Raw genomic sequence first — 21,286 nt, 5'->3', positions numbered from 1 at the left:
CGTGTGGGCGTTCCGTGTAGTTCCCTGCAGTACTTCCCCAGTTACGCCTTCTTTTTCACGCATTATTCCCCATTCCGCGTTTTATGCCCACTGTTCCGCCCACTTTGGTTGTGTGCGCCGCGCTATGTGCGCTTTTGCTGTGCGCATAGCGCACGCCGTGTGTGCCCGCTTGCGCCATGGCAGGATTTGGCGCACAGACAGCGGGAAACATGCACAGCGTCTTCCTTGAATCGCACGCATGCGCGTGCGCTGGGTTTCTCTCGCTTGCGCCACCTTGCGCCTGCTTGCGCTGGGATTTTGAGCGCACGTTTGCTCCATGAATCGACCCCTCAGAGTCACACATAAAATTCTTACACTCACTCATAAGTGCGTGCACAAAACAGCCCCAAAATATCTCATGGACCGCTTAAGGCCCTATGCACCTTGAAGCACTCTCAGTTCCAAGGATCAATTCAGACTAGTGCAGCCTAGGTTTAGGCTGGTAAAGGCCAGGGGGCTGGAGCTTTTAAGTACAAGGGCCCATGGCCTGGAATGCTCTTTCTAACGTCCTCAGAACCACGGAAACAGCAACTGAGTTTAAGAAGAGGGTGAAGAGCTACCTTTTCAACCTCCCCCCTGACTAAGTCCAGTGTTTAATCAATCGCTCTCCCTGACTGATCTGAATTCTAATGTCCTTTTCCAACCTGTCTCATATGTTTGTTTTGTCCATCTCTAGGTGCTCTCTGAGGTCTTTGGGCATGTGGCGCATTACAAAAGTTTAAATAAATAAATATGTGAAACTATTAACCATTAATAATACAAAAATTAAAATAGGTAAATGTGCTTATTGTGACCAATGCAAACCACTTTTGCTACTATAAAACCGAATATATGCCAGAATGTACCTATAAAAAAAAATACATTTTCATGATGGCTATACCAAAGGTATGCCAGTATTGCCACTATAAAAACACATTCATGATAGATGTGGCCAACCTATGCCAGCATGCCATTTTAAACATTTGATTTCATACTGGTTATTCCCAATATATGTTAATATTGCCTCTGTAAAATCACATTTTCATGCTTTTTTTGGTGCTGAATGTATACCAATATTTCCATTGTATTTCCATCGAGGCAAACATATACCAGTATGTTCACTGTAGGAACACATTGTCACGCTGGTTGTGTCTGATATTTGCCTGTATTTCCCCGTAAAAAAAAAAAACAACACATTTGTACTGGTTGTGTCTAATATACACCAGCAGACCATTGTAAGAACATATTTCTTAACTGTCATTAACCACAAGGTCTAGTCAAAATCCAAACCAGTCACAGAACACACACAGGCGTCATTATTTAGCTTTGTAAAGAAGGCCTATTATGTCCTCTCGTTGAGACAGACAAAACACAGCTCTCCATTCAAGGATGTGTAATCTGTTTATTCTCCTTGTGTTATTAATCGGTCTTATTGTTTCTCCCCTTTGTAAATTGATTTGATATTGATACAAAATTATTGCTCAAGACAACATGTTTATGATTCATCTTGTATCTGTTGATAGGTGTAACTTTCTACAGCACAATAGGCAAACATAATGAACTGTAAACATTATGAATGTATTTGAACTATTCATTCATGAGCATCCTTTTAAGAACCCAAAGCATTAATGGGGACTGAGACTCAATAAAATTAAAACGTATTGTTATCTGAAACATGTTCTCTAGTCTTTAGAGCAGTTGCACTCTTGGCAGTACATTTAATCTAGGAATGGTAATCCGTTACTGTTTTCAAAGCGTTCATGTTTCCCAATATGTTGGACTATTCTTTAACAATACATATGGATTTTTACAGCACTTTCAACCAACTTTGAGTTATGCCTTTTTTACTCTACATGTGGTTTTGTCTGCCTGAAGGCACGTACATTTTTGCCCCCACACGTGCTTTACTGCCACATAACCTTTCCCACTTGGGAAATATTAGGATTCACGCTCTTATTTTTTATTTCTTTGTACTTCTTTAGAAATAAACCTTTCCAACTGTCGTCATTAATATTTCACAAGAATCCTGGCTGCGCCTCAAGTGCATCTCCTTCTTGCCCCAAGTCTCCAGTGTATGACCCATCGTCAGGTTCACAGTATTTCTTTCCGGTGCTGCGCATGTGCTCTCTATGGTTGTTGGTCTTTCCGTGTGGTGCCGGAGTTAATTGCCTGACATAAATGTATGCTACCTCTTTTGAAAATCTCATGAAACTGGCATGTTGCTGTGTAACACTTTCCCTTGGCTGAGTATACTTTATTTCTCATTGTTCATACATATTTTTTCACAGCCTTTAATAATGGCTTGTATGTGGTTGGAGTTAAATATACATTCTTGAAAGGATATTTTGTTTTGTTTTTTATTGTATTATTATTGTGAACATGCCACCCAGTTCGAAATTGGATGGGCTCTGCAAGCATGCTTTATTTCAATTTCCAAACTATTGAACATGAATTTCAAATTGGTTGTACACGTAACTACATGATGTAACATCATGTTGCCTTAGTGCAAACATATATTCTCTTACACCAGGGCAATGTTCACCCTGGTGCAACTACACAATGGTATTAGCAGTAGAGATAATTTGCCCTGGTGCAAACATGCCTTGGAAGATTACGTTTTTTGCACTAAGTTAGTATGTCCACTGTGCTAAAACCATGTTAAATTGCAGAATCACCAGTGCGCAGTTTCTGTACAGAGACCCCTCTTGTTGATATCCAGGGGCAACATTACCATACAGTTGCTCAAGCTCAAATGCATTTTTAACATTTGGACAATTGCTTTAACTCTGTATTTCAACTGGCGCAAATTCAGTTGAAAAAAACCAGGCCTAGGTGTAGCCTGTTTAGCAGCTTGTGTCCCTGATGTTGTCACGTAAGAACAGCCCTAGGGCTGGTGCCTGGTCACATGTATGTGACGCCTTGTCACCAGCCTGACCGACTCAATAAAGGTCTGAGCAGCTACCGACTCAGCACTCACTATCTACTCCTGCTTGTTATTTCAGAACCGACTCCTGCTGGTTATTTAGAACCCTTCTGTGATGGGCTTCGTTCCATCATGGAGGCAGAGGGCCTGCCTCAAAGTGCCATGCCCTACAGGGTGCTAGCAACCCTGGCCTCCTGCCATCATGATACCGACGATTCTCGCCACCCTGCTTTGTAGCAAGCTGGGCCAGGTATGGGTCCTGCACTGGGCCATGCCCAACAACCTCATCACTGTTGCCGGTTCACTGGCAACGAGGTGAAGAGAAAACATGCGTGCTGCCGGAAAACCCTGGGGCACGTTGGAGAATGTGCCTGCCCTCGGTGCTCTCTGCTGCTGGTTGGACCTGCCTGACGACCGCCGGCTTCTCCAGAGTTCCTGGGGTTGTCTGGGGTTGGCTGGAGGGGCACAGCACTGTGTCTCGTGTTGTGCTCAACACCTGTTAGGCCATGTTTTACGACCACTGGCAGTGCCAACCAGGTTCCACCTGACGGTAGGCCAATGTTGCTGGAGAGCCTGGAGCACTTGTTCTGCACCGACCTGCCTATCCTTATGGCCCCCACTTTGCAGTGTGGGGCTGGAGCAGGTAATTCTATGCTGTACTCACCACTTGTACATTGCCTATCTTCATGGCCATACTGTGCAGTGTGGACCAGGAGCATGTCCTGCTTTATGTGTGCCTGGAAGGGGAAGTAAAGAAGGCCTATTGCCTGGACAGTGGGAGAGTGGATTCATCAATCACCCATCTGTTCTCCCTATGGTGGGTCCTTCTGGAGGGCGTCAATGCCTCCCCTGTTTGCTGCCACAAGATCGGCACGGCCTGTGTGCTGATCATTACTGTGTGCCTTCTAAAAGGGCCACCGTTCCTACGATCGTCATACCCTTTTTTCCGTGTAGCCCATCAGCTGCAGCCTGATTGGCTCTCTCGCTCGCCTTCACCCGATAGGAAAAGCTGGCAGGCGGAGCCGGCAACGCAGATGAAGGGCCTCAGAACAAGGGCCTGTCAAAGGATGTCCCTTATGTCCTTATATCCTATATGTTGAGGATATATGTATTTCTGCTTGAATGAGTCCACATATAAATTGGCAAGGCTCAGCGCAAAGGTAGCGCCCATGGCGGTGCCAGAGTCTTGCTGGTAAAATTGGTCATTGAACAAAAAATAGTTTCTTGTTAATGCTATCTGTGCCAGTAAGGATATAAAGGAGGATGGTACCTCATGTAGATCAATGCCTGAATCCAGAAGTTGGCTAAGCATCGTCAAGGTTTCTTGCTGTGGAATCTTGGCGTAAAGCAACTCTATATGATGGTTACCAGCCTTCGAGTTCTGGGTCGAATGCCAAGGTGTCAAGAAGGATAGCATTGACATAGAGTCTTTGATGTAGGATTTCATCTCAGGAATTTCATTCTTGATTAAATAATCTATGTATTGTGACAGGGGTTCCAAGATGGACTGAATACCTGAAACAATGGGTCGGCCAGGTTATTCGGGGAAATGCGCTTGCGTATTTTGGGCAATAAATAAAGAGCCGGTATTCTTTGATACAAAGGGGTCAGGAATGCTGCTTCCCTGGAACTCAAGCAGCCTTCTGCTTCTACTTCTTATATGATCGGTGCAATTAGTGCCTGAAGGGATGCTGTCGGATCCCTGGGAAGGGCAAGGTATCTCACATGATCGGTAAGGAGGGCTTCTACCATCTTGATGTAGTCGCTGGTGTTCTGAATAACGATGGTCCCACCTTTGTCCGCAGGTTTTATGGTAATTGTGGTGTTCATTGCCAGAGCGGAGAGGGCCTCGAGTTGTGGTCTGGGGCAATTGTTGTGGACAAAAGGAATATTTGCTTCAAATTCTAGTAGCTTCTTCATGAGAGCCTGTTCAAACATGATCAATTTGGCTGTATGAGAACAAGAAGGTACACAGAACTGAGAAGGGGGACGTAGCCCAGTGGTGTCTCATTGGTCATTGGTTTTGTCAGCAAAAAATTGTCTAAAATGAATTTTCCGTGGTAGTTGTGTACATTCAATGAGGGTTTGAAAAGGATCGTACCGGGCAGTGGCTATAAATGAGAGACCCTTTTGTAAGATTTCCTCTTCTGGTTGCGTCAAGTTGTAAGATGACTGGGTCACAATGAGGGAGGCAGTGGTTGTATTGCCACCTGGCCTCTGCTGCGAGTGATCACGGATGATTGTTGTTGAGTTTGCCATCTGGGCTTGCACTGCCCTCTGCCGTGTGGGCCTAAAAAATGAACCACAGGGGCATTGTATTGGGTAGGAGCTGAAAAATGTACCCATTGGCCCTGGCGTCCATAGCTGCCAGAGCTGTTGCTGGAATTGGAACTGGAGTTTGACAATGTCCTCTTCAAACCTCTCTAGGAATTTTAAAAGCGAAGTTGTGCCGCATCCCTCCTTGCATGTCATGCTTCATCCGTGAAGTACTCGTCTACGACGTAAGGGTAAACCTTTACGTGGGTGAATGACTGTAAATCCTTCTTGAATTTAAGAATTCGGGTCTTGCACGGGGTCATGACCAGCACCCTCATCACTGTTGCCTGATCACCAACCAGGATCTTAGCTTCCTGAATTCATCATTGAAGTGTGAATTCTGCGTGTTAACCTGCAACTGTGAATGAGTTCATATTCCCAATATGAATGCAAATTAAAAGGCTTGCAAATTACCTTCAGCCATTCCTTGTTTCAATATCAAAAGAATTTCCTTCACAAATAAGCAGGCCCAATCCTCCCAAATCTCCCTGTTTCCTTGTCCATTTCAACAGCTGCCTCTTCAGTTCAGTCCATTTTCAATATTCGTTTCTCACGAAACAAAGAGCCCACATCTGTCTCGATGACCACACAATTTCTCTATGTGCACGTGCATATATGCAAGAACAAAACACACATATGTGTTCTCTCTGTAGTTCATGAATGGGCATCAGCCTATGACTGCACGTCTTATGATTACACACAGGTACACATTTGTCATGGGTTTTTGAATGCACCTAAACTGGCATGAGGGTGTGTGTTGCTGCACTTGTAATTAGACCTAGCATTCACGCATACTATGCCCTCATATAGGCCATGATATTCTGATGTATGGGTGTAGCGCTGGGCAAAGTGCAATGGACTGAAATGTCCTTCCTCGCCCTTATATACTTCGCTGCTGGCTTGGGACTCCAAAGTACATGCACACATTTGCTCTGCTACTTTTATGGGTGGAAATATATGTCTCTGAATTAAGGAATTTGGTATGATGGGCCCTTCAAGTCCAATCAAACGAAAATGCACTCCATGCTTGGAAAGGCTGAGGCTGCTGATGTAAACAGGCTGCAACTGCCCACCCACGTGGGTCCTTAATGCCACGAAATAACCTACCATTAGGGGCACAAACACGACACTTAGATACAGTGGTGGACAAACTGATCTCAGTAGGCATGGCCCTATACCACCAAACTTAACTCAAAGTGCCCATCGCCTTTCCTAGAAGGGAGACTGGTAGTATTTGGTGAAGGAAATAACCATATGCAACACAAGATTTGTGCAGTAGGGAGTTGCACATGTTTCTAGGAATCACTCTCAATAATGTGACCACTTGAACATCCGCCTGTTTCGGACAGGTAAAAGAGTATGTATGAGAAATAAGCCACACTCCAATTATATTAACAACTGAAAAACACTCTTTATTTAGTATTTGTTGAGATATTACAAATGTACGCTTTACAGGCCTGTTATCCTGAGCGGCCCCACTTTTTTGATAACAGAATAAAGAAGCAATACAATAGTGGCTTGTTTCTCTCTGACTTTCGTCGGGTCTCCAGCACCTCAGTAAAAGCTTTTTTGTGAGGGTTATGACAAAAATGTGGCAAGACTGACTAGTATTCTTTTCGGCTGCCCCACCAACGCCACCAATAGGGTACTTTACATACATGGGAAAGGAGTACTTATGTCTATAAATTCGGGTACGGTTGGAGGAGGAAACCCTAGATGTGATCTGTTATTATGATTTCCAAGCAAAAGAAGAAAACAAGCCACCCCCTCCCTCAAAGGCCATGAAGCTATGCATAACTACCAGCCTGCGGGCACCTCAGCCATGCCCGCCTTCAAACCTTATATGGCCCACTCCTCAGAATGCCCAGCTTAGAATGTCCCCCTGGCCGAAGGCCGTATGCCCTTGTTATCATTTGGAATAATTTTAAATTCCACCATCTCTGCATCCTCTCTCACCTCAAATGCAACAACAGCCATTTTGTGCCCCAATACACAAAACCTCCCTGGCCAGAAGAAACTCCAGCAGCTCTGCATATCCCTAGCCCTGAATCAACCCAACCCATAGATGGCCTCCAGCCACAAAGAGCACCTTCTATGGTCAGATCTACCCACGAAACCTCACACTCCATGACCTTTCAGATTTTAGTTCTCAGATGCCGTCCTATCATGTGAAGACACTTCCACCCTGCCTGGCCCTTTCACTTATTCCAGACCTGTATGGCTCCCCCAGATCTCAATTGTCACAATACCCATGTAACCTCTATCTTTGCCTGTCCCACACAGCAATGCAAACTTGTCAGTCTCACAGCAACCCCAGTATAATATGCCACTGATTAAAGTATTAGGGGACCCAAAGCACAATATTATCTGTGCTCAACTCACTTTGCTTTTTTCTTGTTGAATGGAAAGTTGGGAATGTAGTGTTTAACAGTAACATGGAAACACAATACAATACTGCTATATTAACATAAATCACAGATGTGTTCACATTTCCAAAGTTTGAAGATGTAGTAATGCAGTGCAATAACAGTTTACATATGGGTCCTTAAATTGTTTCAGACTTCCAGAAATGTGGTTGCTATTTAAACCATCTCTGGATGTATTCCCACTAGGAACTAGATCTTCTGTGAATCATAGTGTGTAAGGATATATTAGGAGACCACCCTCAACGTGAGGAGTACACCCCCCACAGTTAAAGCACCCCACAAGATATTGTTGATTCTGTTCTACTAGCCCTGTCTATAACTCATATAGGGCCACATAGATCCCTCCCCCTCTGCTCCAATGCTCCAATGAGCTATGAACCAGGCGGGGATACAGAAAGAATATATATTTATTAAATAATAGCATCAATGAATAGTTGCACCAAATGACATGCCATCTTCTCCTGGCAGCTTCTGTACATACACTCCCTTTTTCTCATGTAAATGGAACAAAGGCAAAATAAACCGTTCAAACCTTCTGTCCCACGAACCCCTTTATGTCAAAATTAAACAATACAGTAGAGCAGTACAAGGTCATGAGCATTATTATTCCTTGATGAGGTTTAGATTTAGATTAAAGACAACATAAACTGTTTTCAACACCAATTTCACACATGCAGCACTTTAATATATATAATTTCCCTGCATACTTGACAATGCTAGCAGTTTTGAAAGCACAACACATTCTTCATGATATTATGGATTGATAGAACCCTTCATTCTTGTTCACCCCAAAGCAATACAAAATATTTTTTTTGTCGATCAGGGTCACTTTCTCACTTTTAGGAATGAGCGTATATTTTTTCAATTAGGAAATACACTTGGTTTTATTTAACAAAACACTTCTCTGTCTAGCACCAAAAACCCAGACTTCAGTTACATTTGGCACCCCTCTGCTCAAAGTGACAGGTCTGAGGAATGGTGAAAGTTAGGAATTTCATTTTTAGACAAGTTCACCCCTCTCCTTTAGGGAAACATGAGGTTACAAATAAAAATAGGAATCCTCACTTGTTTAAATGACTATAACTTGAATTAGTGCTAGGAAAGGGGGCAGAGGTTTCAAACTCCTCCAAGCTCCCCCATTCGCTCAATGACTATATGGGAGTTAATTACATAGTCATTCAGTAAAGTATGCTAAGGGTTTACTTGGTTTGCCCCCACCCACTAATCAATGGCAGGTATTATATCAAGCAGATCCTCACACTCGGTTCTGTTGGACAAGCTACTTACATTGAAAAACTCTGTGTTTGATGCTCAGGAAAAGACATCTGCATTTATGGACCCTTGTCTTGATGTTCATGGCAAGGATCGCAGTATTTGCCTCTCCCAATGGCTGGCTTCCAGACAATGTTAACTCTCCATCCAGACTTCAATAGTTGCAGCCAGATGAGGTTGCACAGTCATAGGCTTGGCCATGCCACATTCCCCAATGAGAAAATTGTGCCATCCTGTTTCAGCATTCACCCATATTATCTGTAGGTAGTTCTTTCCCAGTATTCACCCAGATGGTTTTTAGACAATTGTCCCTTTTTTGTGAAGCCAAAAATATGAAATACTTAAATCAGGGGGTGTTAACTTATTAGCCTTGACATTTCTTTGGCCCCCTACAGTCCTCTCCCCCATCCAAGGCCCAGCACCTCTCTGCTGATAGCCTCTGGGAGTTCTGAAACTTAAATCCTTGGAAGAAAGAACACACCTACTTGTATTAACATGTTTTCCACATGTCATTTTACACTGAAAAAGCTCTAAGTGAGAAAAACCTGGGTTTTACAAATAATCATAAAAACATATATATTTTTATATCCAGCTACTCATGGAGGACTCATTAAAATAACCCCCATGTCGGGAGGAGATTGTGGAGGCACAGCTCCACCTCACTGATGATGCCCAACAAAGCTGAAACACATGTATGGGGTTGCTGTTGGTACTCTTGTTCAGAGGAGAATTGCCTAGCATTTCGGTGCTGGACTGCCCCTGGGCAGGACAAAGGCTGATATGCAGGGATATTTTTTTCTCTGTGAAAGGGACCGTGAGCTAAAGACTTGGTTGGGGCCATCCACCCAAGAACAGGTCAATGGGCTGTGTTTGTGCTGATAGAGAGACTCCCAGAAACCCCTTTGTTAAGAATAATATGTTATAATATGATATTTTATTTATATTGTGCTGAAACACAAGTGTTTAAGGGTGTAACGAGGCAAGGGAGTGGGTACAAGGGAGGACAGAAAAAACAATCTTACTATGCCCAGTGACATTGAGATTGTGCAGGGGAGAGGGAAGGGGGAAATTGTAAAGTTCAGGGGAGGAGTGGAAAGTGCTGAACACCTTATCAAAAAACAACAAACGGTAATATATATATATATATATATTACAGGGCCTGCGGCAGCAGCCCCGTAGTTATGGTTAAGTTGCTCAATCCATAGGAAGAGCACCTTTTGGACAGCTTACAAATTCACACCCCTGAATGAAGCCTCAAAAAACCTTCGAAAAAAAGTATATGGACCAGTCAAATTGATTCTGTGAAGTTTGGTGAGGTTTCGTTAAGGTAAAAAAAGATTAGTGGGGGGCGCTGTTGAGCAGCCTGCAAGATGGCCGCTTAGTGTTTGAGCTCCACGCCTAGCCGCCTTCTATCCGGCTACATCTGCGGTTCCCTGCCTGATCCTGTAACCCTGCCTCAGACAAACGACAGCTGCCGCTGGGGGCGCTCTGCACGCCGAATCCCAGAGGAAATCGGACACCGGGTGCCCGTAATCTGCCTACGTGCTACGCGGGCGACGGCGCAGCCCTGTGCCATCGGAAGTTTCCCGAGTGCCCCGGGCCTCGAGTGGGCGCCCGCCGTCGCCCCCATCGCTGCTGGTTCGCACCTGCGCCTCGGGCGCGGCTCCTCTTCGCCACTGGACCGGAGTTCCTGCTGTCTCCGCCTGCCCGCCCCTCCCGTGGGAGGAACATTACCGCGCCGGCCGCCGGGCCGCGGCTGAGGGCGTGGGCTGAGCGGGCCTGCGGGGGTGTTGCCGCGGTCTGGATCGGGCCTACTGCACGGCGGGCTATGAGGTGAGGTCTAGGGGCGGCTGTGCCTTTCCGTCTTCCCAGCGCGATGGCCTGTTGTGGCCTGGATGCACTGTGCGCGGCCCTCCCTGCTGGGGTCTGCATTGGGGCCTCACCCCGCTCCTGAGCTGCACTATACCTCCTGTCGGGTGTGTGACCTGCACCACACCCAACTGACTCTCGCTTGCCTGGCCCTGCTCACCCCTCGCCACATCGAGCGGTCCCGCCACTAGCGGTGGACTATACCTCACCGGGCCTTTTCTCCGGCTCCGCGGCACCTCCACCGCGCACCTCGCCTCCTCAGCGCCCCAACCACTTCTGGCCTGCACGCTGCTCGTTCTGGTGGAGACCACCACGGGGACTGCGCTGGGAGGGCTGCTGTTCCCTCTGGTGAGCCCTACATTTGGTAAATACTCTCAATTCCCACGCATATGGTCTTCTCTCCTCCCGGCTCAAGGGCTTTACCGACCTAGGCCTACTTGGCCACCTCCTACGTGCCCGTAGCAGCACGTTCCGCTGTATCTGGCTACCCTCAATTTGGCATCTCCCCTCTCACTCTCTTCTACCGACCATGTCGAATCGCTCTAAGAGCGGCGCTAGAGGGGGGGCCATGGACAAATTTACGAAGGCGGTCCCTCGTTCCGAGGGGGGCCACGCATCAACTACGCCGGAGGAACCTGATACCGAGCTGAGTTCCGGGGCTCCTTCCCCCGATCTCACTGCCATGATGGAATCGATGGCCAAAAACTTTGCCTCCTTTCATGAGAAGCTTGACGACATCAATGCTAATGTGGCCTCGCTCAAAACACGTGTCGATCAGGCTGGCTCCAGAATTACAGAGGCCGAGAATCGGATCTCGACCAATGAGGATGTGATACACACACTACAGGACACTGTGGCTGCCTTGTCGCGCGACATGAAGAACGTAAAGGCCAAATGCGATGACTTGGAATCCCGCTCCCGTAGAAACAACCTACGCATCATTGGGGTCCCTGAAACCGCCCTGAAGGGTCGAATGGAGGAGGCGGTCGAGCGTCTGCTTAAGGACTTGCTTGGTGACCCGGTCCTTTCCCCTTACTTTACTGTTGAGCGAGCTCACCGGGCCTTGTCCCCGCGCCCCAGGCCTGGCGATATCCCCAGGCCCATTATAGCCAAGATCCTCAATTACCGGGACAGGGACCTCATCCTCCGCCTGGCACGCGAGAAGGGTGAGCTGCGCTTGGAGTCTAATACTATCCGAATCTTCCCGGACTTCTCAATTGCTGTGCAGCAGGAAAGGCGTCAGTTCCTTGGCGTCAAGAAGATGCTGCGGGAGCGCAATGTCCCATATGCCATTTTATTTCCTGCCAGACTCAAAATCACCCACAGGGGCAAACTCTTTTTCTTTACCATCCCTGAAGAGGCGGCAAAATTTATTGAAATGGAGATACCGCTCCCGGGCCCTGGTGATGTCATTGCTGATGAAAATTGACGGGGTGTTGGGGAGTGGGTTTACTCGCTGCATTTGCTGTCTTTGTAATTACAATATCTCACTGTGATGGTCTATGCACCCGTTACTGCCAGGGTTGTAATGCCCAGCCCCTAGTCTTCCTTGGGACTGAAATGACACTTTACCTAAGACCTATATTGTAATGTTTTGCAGCCCAACTGTTATGTTTTCCTCCCTCGATGGTACCACTACGAGACCCCCATCTCGTCAAGACCGCTCCATACCCCACTCAGGGGACACATGGGGTAGATGCTATTTGACTGTTGACACTAGTCTGGTAGTTGCGGAACCGCAGGGGCTTGCGTGCTGTCCCCGCATTCCCGCTTGCGGGCGGGGACTTGCGCTAGAAGTCCACTGCTACTGTTTGTTTGGTAATAGAGCCGTTGGCTCTAAGCGTGCTAGTGCGTGGCAATGGCGCACCCCATTGCGATTGCACTGTTCTTCTCTGTTCTGCTGGAATGGGTTGGCCCCCGTTGGGCCCTTGGGAAGTTCTGGCCAGGTTGGGGTTGGCCTATCTTTGGGTGGCTAAGGGTGGGTGATGGGTACACTGCTGATTTGCGGTTAGTGGTGCGGGTGGGGGGTGGGAAGGGGGCTGTTTTTTCAAAAGGCACACGAGGTTTCGCGGGGCGCATACTGAGGGGGCACAAGCGCGCATGCTGTCTTAACTACGGGAGCCCACACGGCCACTTGGGCTGGGACGTTCACTGAGGATGAATATTCCGGCTGAATATGGCTACAATTGAAACGCCTACTGTCATAATGTCCTGGAATGTTCGGGGATTGAGCAACCATACCAAAGCCCGCAAGATCATGGCGTATGTCAACAGGCATAACTCTAGGATCCTGCTACTGCAGGAGACACACTCCAATGGTCTGATACCAAGGGCACTTGCCCCATCTTGGGGTCCCGCCAGATTTTTCACTTCCTACTCCACGCAATCTAGGGGGGTTCTCACGCTTATCCATAAATCAATTAAGTTTGGACTTCATAAAAGCTACATCAACCCCGAGGGCCGTTACGTCATACTACACTGCACACTAGTCAATAGGGAATACCTGCTTGTCAACACCTACTGCCCCAATGTGGATTCACCGGAATTCTTTGACGCAATAGCCACCATACTCCTGGGTTTTGTGGGAGTGCACATTATATGGGGAGGAGACCTAAACCTTATATTGGACACCGTCTTAGACAGAACATCCACGATTCCTAGGGCAGTCTCTCGCGCGGCGCGCAGGTTACGGGGCCATATGCAATCCCTAAACATTTGTGACGCCTGGAGGACTCCCCATCCGCAGAAACGTGAATACACCTACTACTCATCTGTGCATGACAGTTCGTCCAGGATAGATCTGTTTTTGGTTTCCGGTGGGGTGATGGGCGGGGTGGAGGGTGCGGGCATTTTGGCCCGCACGCTCTCGGACCACGCTCCAATCACACTGTCCCTGAGACTGGGCACTCCTGTTCCAACGGTCAGCACTTGGCGCTTTAAGTCTGAGGCCCTAAAAGACATCGTGTTTAAGGCCGAAATACTAGCGGATATCGAGTCGTTCTTCGAACTTAACTCACTCCATGATACGACCGCCGCGGTTCGGTGGGAGGCCTTCAAGGTATATATAAGGGGCATGTCCATCTCCCGGGAGGCCGGGGTGCTGAAGGCCATTAGAACTGCCCTGGGGCAATCCGAGACCAAATTGAAACAACTTGAGCAACGCGCCACTACCGGCTCTGACCCCTCTATTCTTGCCCAGATCTCCGACGAACTCCAAGTATATAATACACTGGCCACCTCCGAAGTCCGTTATTTCAGCCGCCCCCAGGCCTCCAGGAGATATGGGGAGGGCGACAGACCTGGGAAAACGCTCGCGACCCTGGTTAGGGGGAAATTGGGCCGTACACAGATCTCCTCCATTAAAGATCGTAATGGTGATGCTCAGTGGGCGCACCCGAATATACTAGAGACATTCACTGAGTTTTATAGCTCCCTCTATTCCCAGCCCGCAGAGCACTCCGAGCAGCATATGCGCGACCTCCTCGGGCAAATCCCCACTACAGAAATTTCCCAACAGACTAGGGACCAGTTAGACTCCCCGATCTCGTTAGACGAGATAGTGTCGTCCATCTCGGACTTGCCCAAAGGCAAGGCGCCTGGCCCCGACGGCCTTACTGCCGACTTCTATCAGGAGCACATAGCTGTCCTAGCCCCTCGTTTGTTCGAGGTATGGAACGAGGTACTACAAACCTCCATCCTTCCCCCCTCCATGCGGGAAGCGGTAATCACGGTGTTGCTCAAACCGGGTAAGCCTGAAGACGAGTGTGGGTCATACAGACCCCTTTCCCTCATGAACCTTGACACAAAGATCTTTGCTAAAATCATTGCCAACCATTTCTTGCCAATCATGACGCACCTTGTGCATGAGGATCAGGCGGGCTTTGTCCCGGGCAGGTCCACCTCCCACAACATCAGGAGACTGTTTAATGTCATGTCCCGCATAGATCAAGACGCCCAGGCTGTAGCGGTTACGTTGGACGCCCAGAAAGCCTTTGACATGGTCTCTTGGAAATATATGTGGCTGGTCCTTGAGACAATGGGTGTTGGCCCCAACATGATAGGGTTCATTAGACTTTTGTACACATCCCCTGTGGCGCGTGTTCGTGTTAACTCTCTTACATCTGAGATCTTCACGCTATTCAGAGGCACCCGGCAGGGCTGCCCCTTCTCTCCGATTCTCTTCGCACTAGCGATTGAACCGATGGAGGACTATGTACGCTCAAGACATTCTCGCAAGGGAATAAGATTGATAGAGGAGCCCGAAATCATATCCCTATATGCAGACGATGTCCTACTTTACATCAGAGATCCCACAACTCACCTCAATCCCATATTGAGAGACATCACTCGCATCGGTACACATTCCGGCGTTACGATCAATTACTCCAAGTCTGAGATCTTCCCGCTCACTAAAACCACCACACACCCCACTTCTGAATATCCTCTGCGCTGGGCCCCTAACGGTATTAAATACCTGGGAATACATGTATCCCTCACTAAACCCACCCTACTCACCGATAATTACTCCGCGGTAGCGCGGACAGTTGAGGCTAAAATTTCACGATGGCGCACTCTCCCGTTGTCCGTCGCGAGTCGACTGTCCCTGATCAAAATGATCCTCCTCCCCAAGCTCCTGTACACCTTTAGTAACGTGCCCCTATGGCCTGGGATGGCATACTTCACTAAGCTTCACACGCTCTGCGCACAGTTCCTCTGGCACTCTGGTGCGGTGCGCAAGAAGTGGACTGACATGGCACTCTCGTACAGACGGGGGGGCATGGCTGCTCCTGACCTTGCTACATATTGGATCGCGGCTCAAGCCCAGTGCGCCACCCACTGGTACCCCGGCGCCCCAGGGCGCCCTCACGTTAAGCTGGAACGGCTGGCATCCTCGGGTATTAACCTGATGACCCTAGTGCTGCACCGACACTATGCACCGGACTCCCCCTTTGACCCCATAGCCGCGACCTTGTTCGCTTGGTCGCACATATTAAGCCCATCAGCTGGGACTTCTCCGTATTACAAGTGGCTGCCCGTGTGGGCCTTCCCGGGGCTGGAACCCACGCTTGATGTGGCCTTGACCCGCCACTGGGAAGCTTTGGGTTATAGGGCATTGTCTGACTTCTATCCAGAGGGCAAATTTATAGATCCCCAGACTTGGAGGCCGGGTCACACTAGATCTCCCTTAGAGACCCTTCAATACTCTAGGCTTCGCGCTGCGTTCCGCACTATGTGGCCCTCCTTCCCAGACGAACCCCCAGACGGCCCGGCCTTAGCGTACATTGCCAACTCGGGCGGGGCACGGGGCGTTGTCTCATCCCTGTATCACATCTTGCAGGATGCCTCCCCTGCTCCGGTTCTTGGGGCGCGTAACAAATGGGCTGATGAGTTGGGTCTAGAGATACCTGATGGGTTGTGGGAAAGCATGTGTCTCCACACCAAAAGAGTCTCCTTCAACTTCCGCTTTCGGGCCATGCAGTATAAACTCCTCAACAGGCTATACTACACACCTCACAGGACTTCTGGGTTTGCGCGCTCCGAGGTGCGCCTCTGCCCGCGCTGCAGGGCCACAGATGCTGATCACCTTCATATGTTCTGGTCCTGTCATAAGCTGTCCGATTTCTGGGAAGGGGTCATGAACACACTCAGTGCAGTAACTGAGACCACTATTGATCCCGATCCTCTGGCAGTTTTATTCGGGGTTTGGAGCACCGAGGAAACTAAACGCCTGAAAAAGTTTTTAGATATAAGTTGCATGATCGCCAAGAAGTGTATACTCCAGAACTGGAGGTGCTCCTCTCCTCCGACCCCTCAGAGATGGTTGGGTCTGCTCACATGGTCGCGGAACTGCGAGGAGGACTATTTGGCTACGCTGCCTGCCCGTTCTCGTCCCAAGAACATTTGGAGTGAATTCACTACATACCTCAACAATCAGTCCGATGCCGCATCGAGATCTTGTCCATCCCCAGCATCCACCCATGCATTGTGATCTTCTCCTGTCTCCTCCTTTGTTTGTAAATTATTCTAATCATTGCTGTAAAGATGTTAAAGTGGCCCGCTAGCAGCTTTACGAGCCACTCGCTTCATATGCTTGTTGTCCCGATGTTTGTACCCTGTGAACCTCTGCCAATAAAAATAAAAGTTTAAAAAAAAAAAAAAAAGATTAGTGATATCTGGGACTGACTTCCCTTTTCCTTCCACAGGTGGGCATCCAATTGGTCTAGAGGGCAACGTGATGTCCATGGAAAAAGGACGCGCCCTATGATTGCTCATTAAAAAACAGGAGCTGCGTTTTATTTTTGGGAAACGCCCTCCAAGTTGAATTTGCAACTAGCGCCAGTTGTCCACGAACATTGCAGTAAAAACATATTAAATAACACAACATTGCACTTGTGAAACTAATCAAACAATCTCTGAGAAGCTGAAGGGTTATGAGGATGGGATGGAATATGGTCTTAAAAAACAAACAAAAAAACTGTTTTTCTTCTATGAGGACAGCAAACAGTCCCGGGTAGTCCTATGATATTCGTAGACATCTGAGATGTATGCTTATGTGCATTTATGCTTATTTCGGCATTTCAGGGTTAGTGAAAATCTGTTTTTGGATGGTTTTGGCACCACTGAATGAAACTGCATGACATTTTGTAATTTGATTGTAGGCCTAATTCTGAATGGTTTTGCAAAGTATGGTGCTGTTTTTTCAAGAGGGAACACAATTAGAGTCGGGTCCCAAAATATTGAAAAGTCTTATAAATGTGGTGCCACTTGACAAATCTGCAAAAAGATTCTAGATCTAGATATGAATGGTTTTGCAAAGTTTGGTGTGATTTAGTGAAAATGGGGCAACATTAGAGAGGGTCCCAACATTTTTATATGGCTTATAACTTTGCTGCCCTTCGACCAATGTGGGCAAAACTGTTCAGAAAGATTATAGACTCAACCATGAACGTTTGTGCAAAGTCTGAATGGATTATATCAAGTGGAGACTTAGTTATATGACTATTGTACATTTGTACATTTTGACGCCTTTGAAAAAATAAAACGTGTGTTTGCTATCTGGTAAAACTTTACGAAACTGGGATATTTTTGAAGGGTACACATAAATCTGCTTGTGGCTACAGGTTGAAGTGCAGTGCTGGATGGGATCGCAGCAAATTTGCACGAGGATGGTCAGCAAGAACTTCAAAGAATGGTTTTGCAAATATGTCCAGTGTTTTATTTTTGGGAAATAGTGAAAATGTAACTACACAACACAGTGATATAACATTGGTGTCTGGGCATTGGGCTTGGCAGTCAGCAAGGAGAAACTTGTGTAATTTGCTTATGGGGCATGTTGCGTGGCCGAAGCGCTATGTTTGAATGGGAAAAAAAAATCTGCTTGCCGTTACAGCCTGAAGTGGTGGACTAGATTACAACAAACTTGTGCAATGAGCCTTAGCAAGGACGTATTGTTGGAAATATGTCTTTTGTGTTATGTTTTGAAAGAGTTACAATGTAAGAAGAAAACTAGTGATATACATTTGGTGTCTGGTTAGTGGGCCTGGATCTCGACAAATGCAAATGTGTTCTCTGATTTGCTCATTGAGGTGTGTGGCATGGCCAAAGCCTATGCCTCATGGATTTGAACAATGGCTATGTATTTGTATTTGTATTTTATTTATTTATTTATTTATTTATATAGCGCACATGGCCCAAGGGCATCCAGGCACATTACTTAGGTTACACAGTAAGTTGACATACATAATATTGGAGTTATGTGTCAGATTTGACAAACACAATATACAGGGTCATATACAAGGTAAACATAGATAATTTACAGTCATTTTGGATTCAATGGTCATCAGTGATGAAAAGCAGGGCCAATCACTGAACACAAATATGTACAAGTAACATAAGTCATCAGGATATATACATGAGCAACTTTAACCAGTGAGGAGATAGCACAAGTGCACAAGGCAAGTTAGTGCTGGGAAGAGTCTTGGGCAGACAGCGAGGATTTGGCCTTACTCTTGAAGGCAAGGAATGAAGGTTCGCTCTAAGAAGGTTTGGGAGTGAGTCCCAAAGTTTTGCGGCATGGACTAGGAAACATTGTAGCTTGAAGCGAGGTATGGAGAGGCAGTTGGCCTGGGCAGATCTGAGAGGTCTGTTGGAGGCGTGGTGGGCAAATCTGCAAGCTAGGTAGATGGGTGCTTGGTTAGCAAGGCATTTGTGTGCCAAGCCAAGTGTTTTGAGTGAGACTCTTTGTGATACTGTGTATTCAGGAGCAGTGCTGGAAATACTGTGGGATCCCAGGGCGGGTTGATGGGGGAGTGGGGTTGAGGTGGGGCAATGCGGGGGAACTTATGGGGGGGTGACAGTGAGGGGGGTTTGTTAGGTTAGGCCTTCTTTTATGCTTTTGACCGTGCTGGTTTTTCATCTTGAAAATCCAGTCACCCTACCTATCATCATTATCTTCATGTACCTCTTCCTTGACACAGTACTTACCTTTGAGAGCACCTTTCCCAAGTTGTTTCCCTTTTGGCTCTACCCCACCCCATCCCTGGTGATATAACCTCTTGGTGGGTGAGTAAACTCAGACCTTCCAGGATTTTGCGGCATGAAATGGCAAATTTTGCGGCATGAAATGGCAAATTTTGCGGCATGAAATGGCAAATTTTGCAGCACAAACCTTTATTTATTGCGGCATTTTTGCTGGACATTTTGTATTAACTGGAGGGTGTAAGATTGCCACATTGCAGGAAATAGGCAGAGTGCAAGGCTACAAGAGAGCCAGGGGCCCTCATTACAAGTCAGGCGTTAAGGGTTTAACGGCGCCGTCGGCACCGTTAACCCTTAACGCCTGATTAAGAGGTCCCGGGTTTTAACGCCTGCTTTTTGCAGGCGTTAAAACCCATGCCGCAAAGTGACCTTGGTGCTAAGTACGGTGCCGCAATTTGCGGCACCGTACTTAGCGCCTTTCCCCATTCCCATTATGCCCTAAGGGGCAAAAATGGGAATGGGGAAGGGCAAATGGTGAATGGGGAATTACCGCCCCACTCACCTTCGAATGGGGCGGTAATTCCGCCATCCACCATGGCGGAATCGTAACCTTAGCGGCATGGACCATGGTGCTAATAGCACCATGGTCCTCCGCCAAGTTTGTAATGAATGTATCTTTTGTATTAATTTAATAGGAAGGAAGACCCAGATGACTCTGGCATGGCAGAACATTGTTTGATTTGGCTACATTTCTGGTTTAATGTTCATACCTATTTAATAGTATTTACTAAATTGATCATTATCAATTGTAATGCTGAAAATATTCCCCTTCTATGTTCTCCAATCCACAAAACACCCACACACCTCTCTCACCAACACACATCTCACCAACTCTCTATTACAACTTACAATACTTAACTTCTCACTCTGTCATACAAATACTCACGTGCTAGGTCACACTGTCAAGTCACAATTTGCACTGCCCAGCCTCTGCCACACTCCAAATCATACTCCCAACTCACACCTTACACACTACAATTCCTCCCGCAATATACAGTCCTTCATTCTTTTGTGCTGCTTCTGCATCTTGCATCCTTTCTCCCATGCTATCTCACTCTTCCCTCATCCTTTTTCCCAATCTGCAGCTCACTGCCTCTTTCTGGCCAACCGCTTCCTCTCTGCTTTCTGGCTCACTGACCACACGCTCCCTCTACTTTCTGTACCTCTGCTCACTCTCAGATTTCTCTCCCACCGCATCACTGCTTCCTCTGCTCTCTTGTGCAGCGCTTCCTCCTCTGACCCACTGCTCTCCCTCTGCTTTCTTGCCCATCACTTCACATCTCACCCATCACTCTCCCTCTCTCTCATAGTGTAACCATTTTTTTTATTTTCTTTAAATGTAGATTTTGACCCAGTTCCTCAAATAATGGGGCATTTAAAAAAAGAACGGAGGATATGCTATTTTTATACAACCCATTTTTGGAAATGAGCAGGTCACCTTATTCTCAAAGGTGACCGGCGCATTTCCACAGGCTTGAGCTGGTGCGCAAATTGTGCGCTGGCCAGCTGCCTTGAATGGTTTTCTGGGTTGTTTGACCAAAGTGTAATTATTTGCGGCGGAATTGACCGTAGTCAATTTCGCTGCAAATTGATTTGCACTTCTGCCAAACAACCCAAAATGTACCTTTCACCACCACCCCACTTGCTCCCCTACTTAACTGCTTGGTCGCTGCCGCTTCCCCTGCAACCATGCGGTGCCAGATCCGTCCCTCGAACGCGGGTCGGATCCGACTCTGCAGGGTCCCTTTCATGCAGTGGCAGCCCCACATCCCATGCGCGTAGGGTTGCCTACAATTTCTGCACATTTAAAAGTGCATCTTGCTTGGAAATGAGGGATGCACTTTTAAATTGACAGAAACGCCACTTTATTTGATCAAAGAGGTGAAAAAGGCCATCTGAATGGGCGCGCATATAAAATGTGCCC

Source organism: Ambystoma mexicanum, chromosome 2q, assembly GCF_040938575.1.
Source record: "Ambystoma mexicanum isolate Mex_15411 chromosome 2q, UKY_AmexF1_1, whole genome shotgun sequence".
Classification (NCBI taxonomy): domain Eukaryota; kingdom Metazoa; phylum Chordata; class Amphibia; order Caudata; family Ambystomatidae; genus Ambystoma; species Ambystoma mexicanum.
Note: the sequence above shows the minus strand (reverse complement) of the source record.